Raw genomic sequence first — 7,961 nt, 5'->3', positions numbered from 1 at the left:
TAGTTGGTTCTTGGTTAATTTTCCCTTGATTTTGGAATTAATATTCATGCTTATTTTATGATTTTTGATTTGAACATATGCATGGGCATGGGGATCATGGATTCCCATAAAATTATATTTTTGGTTTGGAATGTGTTAAAATATGGAAAATTACATGGTTTTGGATAATTTACTTGTAACACCCAGGGTTTTTTGTTCCTCAAGAATTTTTTGGGTCCTGAGATTTGTACCCTAGTAACAAATCATCTAAGAAGTTGTAATGTGTCTTGATGGGTAAGGTGATCTGAGTTGTAAGTTATCCAGTAAGGGGTATTTGAGTATCTATCTTGGGTACGACTTAAGGGTGCAAGTCATAAATACTCATGATAATTTAGTGGGATAAAATCATAACAAATAAGAAATTTAGTGGGTAAGTTTTTATTTATGTACGAGTGGCTCACTATGAGCCTTAAGGACTTTTTACTAGTCATTAGGTCCAGATCATAGGATGTACATTATTTACCCAATCTAGGTTACGTGTTGACTATGAATAGACCCTACGAGTCGTACAGTTGAAATAAGAGTTGTACTAATAAGTCATAAGGTGAACAGTGTGTGGGGTACTAGGAACTATCATGGTTATGACTCACGGTGGTGAGCCGTAAGGAGTGGATTTGAGTTAATGGTTGACGCGTAGTCAATTATGGCTCTTTTCCAGCTTTTAAGTTAAGGACATTCTGGATATTTCACCTCTTACATAAGTTGAAACCACGTTTTATAACCCCTTTGGGGTGTCAATAGCAGTTAGAAATAAATCAGTGTAACTTCTTAAACACTCTAAAGGGCTTTCTAAATTCCCTCAAGAAAGTTAAGCTAGTGTTTTATCAAGTTGGTCATTTAAGGGATAAAGGGTCGATATCTCTCAAAATTTCTTGGTATTTAAGGAATTTTACTCTTCCCACATTGTTAATTTGTAAAAAAACATGTGTTTTAAAGAATTGTTTCGTGAGATGTTATGTTGGTTTGAAACAATGGCTTTTTTAATTATTTATGAATTGAACAATGTTTCTCATTGTTTACATATGATTTTCGTACTTTAATTATGGTTTTGGACTTATGGGTGCATGGGTATGGTGCATGCATTAGTGAATTATGATTTTCCCAAACTTATGCATTTTGAAATAATTATGACCCCAACCCTATGATGTGAAATGGGGTTTTTAATTATAAGAAATGTGGAAATTTGTAAAAATTAAACTAGTCTTTAACTATTGCATAATATAATGTGGTACTTGAAATACCGTGGTATGATTTAATGAACAACGAGAGTCGTTGCTCCCCCACCTTATATTAAAGAACAAATGGTGTTTTTCTCCTAAGTTAATGGAAATTATTTTGGCCTGTTGTTATTACCTTGCAAGTATAATTGATATGATGATACTAATAATGTATGCCTTAATGTGGAATGTGGTTCAATGAATAAAAATGTGTGATACTATTTTTAACTATGATTTAATAAGGGTTGTGTAGCTGAGTTATAAAACTGGAGGTCCAAGTGACCGATACTAGAAACCGTATTAGCTAATGCGGGGGTCAAAGTGACAAGGGAGGTTTGATACTTCTTAATTCTTAATTCATGATTAGGGAGGTTTGAGTCCCCCATAAATCAGTACATGATCGGGTGCTTAAGTCACCATGGTATACAGAAAGGAGGTTTGAATCTCCCATGCATATATATGAGATTGTTATCTAATTCGTGCGGGTACATGTACTGGGCCCAAATAGGGGGTGAGAGCTGAGACCATATAACTGTGGATACTATTATATGATGATTGACCAACAAAATCAAGTCTAAAGTTATTAAGTGTATGTTAAGTGTATAAATATATATATATATGGATTTGTATTTGCTATGTGTATTATTTTTGAATGATTTTAAACTATTGATCATAACGTTATTTTATCCTTATCCGTGAGTTTCATACTAGCACTCCAACCGCTAGCTATCTTCAGATGTTGGATCCCTGTGCGATACAAAAATTGGTCATACATCCACTCGTCCTTCTTAGTTAATAGGATACAGGATCATCTCATGAGTTGACATTAAAGTGGTGATCTTTCATACATCAATAATCTATATTTCATATTTTTGTGTCTTACATCAAACTATTTTTGTGCCATGAATAAGTATTTTTTTTGATAGTAAGTTCTTGATCATTGTTAGAAGACTTTGTTTGGATTATTGTAGATATTGGGTAGTTATTTGGCCGATCAGTCAATCATTGGTTATGGACTTTCTTTTAATTCCTTTAAGCTTATTGCATGCTATAGTATTATATGTTCGGAGATCATTTGACCTTAGGAAAAGTTGTATTCGGTTAGGTTAGGTGAAGGGGGTGATCTCTGGTCGACGTGAAACTTGAGATACCCATCACAACCAGGCCCAAGTTTGGTTTGTAGAAAAGATAGTATCTGAGCTTAGGTTTGGTGTCAATTTGGTATCCAACAAAGCTGTGTTAAGAAGAGTCTCATTTATGGATGTGTAGCATGCCACATATATAAGGAAGAGGCTATGAGGCCTTTAGTAATGTTTCCTATTCTTGGTGTTCCATTTTAGGCTATAGATTCTAAGGTCTTGAATTATCTCTAACCCCCGCATGTTTTTATTCAGATCCAGCCTCCTAAAACATCTGATGCTCATGACAACTATTCTATCCTATCTAAGCATAATATGGATGGAGCTCATCTAACTTTAGGAGTTCATAGCCGATCAAGGTTCACTACTTTTGATTGACTTGAGAGAGCTCCATAAGTTCCCTATCCCTTTCCCAGCAACTCAAGTTGATGTGTCTAATATTGAGTTTTGCCAGTTAATTTATTTTCTCACGCAGTTGGTGGCCTCACAGATTGAGCAAGTTACTTTTGTTGATCCGTCATTTGAGGCAACTAGGGTTGGGCAATTCAAGAGGTTGAGTCCTTCTATTTTCATGGTTTTGAAGTTGCGAAATATGCTTATAATTTTATTGATGAGATAGAAAATTGGATGGTATACAGTTTTCTGCTCACCAATTAAAGGATATGTCATATTAGTGATACAAGGAATGGGACTAGTCTAGGGGTGATGAGAATAAGTCAACTTTGTGGGATGATTTATCAAATGCTTTTTTGTATCACTTCTTTCCACAAAAGTTCATGGAGTCAAAGATGCAATAATTTGTGAATCTAAAGTAAGGTAGAATGTTAGTTAAGGAATATTCCTTAAAGTTCCATCAATTATTCCTATATGCTCTTGAGTTGGTGTTTAGCATGATGGCTAGAATAAGGAAGCTTACTTTTGGATTTTCCCGAGATATGATTCTAGAGAGTAAGGTTGCCTTGTTGAACATGGATATGGATATTTCTTAGATTGGGGTGTATATATAGCAAGTGGAGAAACAAATGAAGAAGCAAGAAAAAATAAGTGAAAGATAGAGTAAGAAGTTTTGTTATTTAGAGCAGGGTGGAGGTTAATAGTGGTAGACATTGTTGAAAGTGGTATTAAAATAAGTCAGGCAAATTTGGTTCTTACTGTACGGCTAGAGCTCCTTCTGCTAAGCCATAGGGTGACCGTCCTTCTTAGTATGATAGTGGGCTTAAAGCACTGGGAGCCTAGTTATACACTAGTCGGGATTAGCCAGCTCCATTATATCCTCCTTGTATATTTTGTGGTAAGAACCATCGTGGTTTTTATGAAGAAGGGAGGAATAAGTTCATATATGGCTAGATTGGTCATTTTCATAGGGATTGTCCTTCTAAGGTTGGTTCTGGGGTGAATAAGATTCTTGTTTCTATTTTATCTACTCCTGCACCAAATGGTGTGGCTTCTGCTTCTGGATTCAACACACTTTGAAACTATCTGTACATTTTTCCCCTCGCAATGTTTTGAGGCATTACCTGATATTATAACTAGTATGCTTCAACTCATTTCTTGTGATGTATATTCTCTACTTTATCTAGGGTATACTCTATCTTATATGACCTCTTATATGGCTAACCATTTTGGTTTAATCATGAGTGTATCTCAAATTCTTTTTCTATGTCCAACCTAGTGGGTGACTCCATTATGGATAGAAGGGTCTATAGGGTTTTATGACATCATTCTATGGTAGAGAGACCTTGGTTGATCTAATAGATTTAGGCATGTTATACTTTGATATAAGTTTTGGTATTGATTGGTTGCATTTGTACTATGCATCTCTTGATTATCAAACCCGAAGTATCAATTTTAATTTCCCAAATAAGCCAATATTTGAATGGAAAGGTAGTTCCCTAGTCCCTAAGGGAAAGTTTATCTCATATTTTAGCATCCAGAAATTTGTATCCAATGGTTTCCTTTATCACTTAGTGCATGTTAAGGATTCTAGAGCTGAAAGTCAATCTTTGGAAACTATCCCTATGGTCCATGAATTTATTCAGGTGTTCCCAGATACTCTTTTTTGTGCACCTCCTGATAGGGAAATTGATTTTGGGATAATCTTGTTTTGGACACTCATCCTATTTCTATCCCTTTATATAAAATGGTTTCAATTGAGTTGAATGAATTCAAGGAGTAGTTGAAAGATCTTCTTTATAAGGGTATTATCTGCCTTAGTTTTTCTATGTGGGGCGTTCCTATTCTCTTCATGCATAATAACGATGGTTGTCTTTTGATACGTATTAATATCGCCAACTGAATTAAAAAATCATGAAGAATAAGTATCCACATCTAAGGATTGATGATCTCTTTGATCAGATTTAGGGTGCTGAGTTCTTTTCAAAGATTGATCTTCAATTTGGGTACCATCAATTAAAGATTAAGAAGGCGAATATCCCTGAGACTGCATTTCATATAAGGTATGGTTATTTTGAGTTTTTGGTGATATTTTTATAGTTTGACCAATTCTTTGGCCGTGCTTATGGATTTTGTAAAATGGGTGTTTGGTCAGTTCTTGGACTTTTTTGTCATTATTTTTATTGATGATATTTTTGTGTATTCAGAGAGTAAGGCAGATCATGTTGATTAACTCTACCTTGTGTAGCAGACCCTAAAGGATCATCGACTATATACAAAGTTCTCTAAGTGTGTGTTATAGTTGAATGCTTTGACTTATTTGGGTTATGTTTTTTCTATTAAATGGATCTATAAAAGGTTATGGTGGTTAAGAAGTGGCCTAGACCCATGCCTCCATATGATATTTAGCACTTCTTGGTTTTAGACATTTACTATAAAAGTGTTGTGAAGAGTTTCTCTTCTATTCTGGGCCTATCGATGTAGTTGACAAAGAACATGGTAAAATACTTGTGTTATAACGCTTATGAGGGTAGTTTCGAGAATCTAAAGATTAAGTTGACTTTAGCTCTGATCATGACTCTGCCTGAGGGCATTGATGGTTGTGTTGTCTATAGTGATTCATCCTGGGTTGGGGTGGGTTGTGTGTTGATGAAGCATGGCAAGGTTGGTTAATATGATTCTAGGCAACTTAAAGTTCATAAAAGAAATACCCTACCCGTGACTTGGAATTATTAGCTGTAGTGTTTGTATTTATGATCGGGTGACACTACTTGTATGGAGTCCATGTTGATATTGATTTGGATCATAAGAGCCAACAATACATGTGCACTAAGACGGAGCTAAATCTCAGGAAAAAAGGTGGCTTGAGTTAATAAAAAAGTATGACTTGAGTCTTCACTATTATCCATGTAAAGCTAACGTGGCTGTTAATGCTCTTAGCAGGTTTTCCATTGGAAGCTTGTCTTATCTGGATGTGGAAAAGTAGGATTTGGTGAAAGATACTAATCATTTGGCTAATCTCAGAGCTCCTCCTTTAGATTTTGAGCATGGTGGTGTGGTTTTTCAAGAGATGGCAAAGTCATCTCTTGGTGCTAAATTAAAGGAGAAGAAGATGTTAGATCCTATGTTGATGCAAATCAACAATAATGTAGGTGAGCAGAAAGTAACAATTTTTTAGATCCATGGTGATGGTATCTTGAGGTACCAAGGTAGATTACGTGTTCCTGATGTTGATGAGTTTTTAGGTAAAATTTTGGCTAAAGATTAGGAGTCATATTATACTATTCATCTTGGTTTGACGAAAATGTATAATGATCTCAAAGAGATTTATTGTTGGAATAATATGAAGTGAGATGTGGCTAATTTTGTGGTTAAGTCCATGGTATGATGATACCAAAATTGTATGCCGTAATGAGGAATTTGGCTCAAAGTATAGGAATGTGTGATACTTTTTGTAATTAGACTCTAATAAGGGTTATGTTGCTAGGTCGTAAAAATAGAGATCCAAGTGATCGATACTAGAAAATGTATTTGCCGACGCAGGGGTCAAAGTGACTAGGGAGATTCGATTCCCCTTATTATTATTTCTTGATTAGGGAGGTTTGCGTCCTTCATAAATCATTACATGATTGGGTGCTTAAGTCACCTTGGTATATTGTTGGGAGGTTTCAGACCCTCGTGCATATATATGAGATTGTTCTCCGGTTCTTACGGCTATACAACCTTGGACCCAACCAAGGGGTAAGAGCTGGGGCCCATATATCCCGTAGGTACAATTATATGACAGTTGATCTATAAAATTCAGGCTAACATTTTAAAGTGCATGTACAAACTCGTTCCCTATCCATGTATGTAAAGTGTATATATATATGCATTTGATTATGTGCATTGGTTTTGAATTACTTTAAACTATTTATAATGACATTTTGTTATCCCTACACTTGTGTTTCATAATAGCGCTCAAATTGCTAACAATCTTCGGACGTTATATCCCCATGCGATGTAGGAATTGGTCATATATCTACTCCTCCTGTTCAATGATTAGGATTTTGAATCAATTTGTGTGTTGACATTAAAGTGGTGAGATTTCATACATTGGAAGTCTACATTTCATGTTTTTGTTTTTTATTATCTCAAACTGTTTAGACTTTTTTTGGGCTATTTTGGTGAGCATGTCCCGACACTTTAATGATATCCATTTTTCTCTCATTGTTAGAAGGCTTTACGTAATGCCCTATATTTTTGGCCGTTGAAAATTCTTGAGCATTGGGCTTACTTCCATGGTCACGATTCATTGTGATGAGTCATGAGATGTGGTTATGAGTCATAGAACCCTGATCGTAACCAAATAAGAAACTTAGTGGTAAAGTTCTACTCTTAGTACGAGTGGCTCACTATGAGTCACGAGGATATATTATGAGTTCTAGGTACAAATTGTATGATATCCAGTGTTCACTTAATTTGGATTCTATGTTTCTCTTGACTAGACCTTCCAACCTGTAAGATTTCATTAGGAGTAGGTTGATAGAGTCATAAAGTAGGCAGTGTATGGAGGTCATAGTCAATGTCTTTTTTACGACTCGTGGTCACGAGTCTTAAGGTGTTGGTATAAGTCAAGGGGTTGTCTCTTAACCAAAAGCGTCTTTTTCTATGTTTTACGTTGAGGGCATTCGGGAAATTTCCCTTCTTGTCCAACTTAAAACCTACACCTTATAACTTCAATAGGGCATCATTAGATATCATAAGAACATCAGATAACCTCTCAAAAAACTCCCAATTCTTCAAGGTCGAGAACACTAAGGATTTTCAAAAGGTTGATCAATTAGGGCTCTCAAAGGTGATTTCTTTCCATAGTTCTTTATGATTAAGGCATGTTACTTATCTGTTATTGTTCATTTTGTAAAAGAATTTGATTTAAAGTATTATTTATGGAATTATTGTGATGATTTTGAAACATGGGTTGGATTATTTTGAATGCTTATGAATTGGACTATGTTCTCATGGTTTATATATGATTTTCATTCTTTAAATGTGGTTTTGAACTCTTGGATGCAAGGGGGCCGTGAATGAACTAGGAAATTATGATTTTCCCAAACTTGTGACTTTTAAAGTGGTTATGTCCCCAATCCCAAAACGTGTATTTGGTATTAGTTATGAGAACTGTTGGAATTTG

This window comes from Capsicum annuum, chromosome 12 (genome assembly GCF_002878395.1).
Source record: "Capsicum annuum cultivar UCD-10X-F1 chromosome 12, UCD10Xv1.1, whole genome shotgun sequence".
Lineage (NCBI taxonomy): Eukaryota > Viridiplantae > Streptophyta > Magnoliopsida > Solanales > Solanaceae > Capsicum > Capsicum annuum.
Note: the sequence above shows the minus strand (reverse complement) of the source record.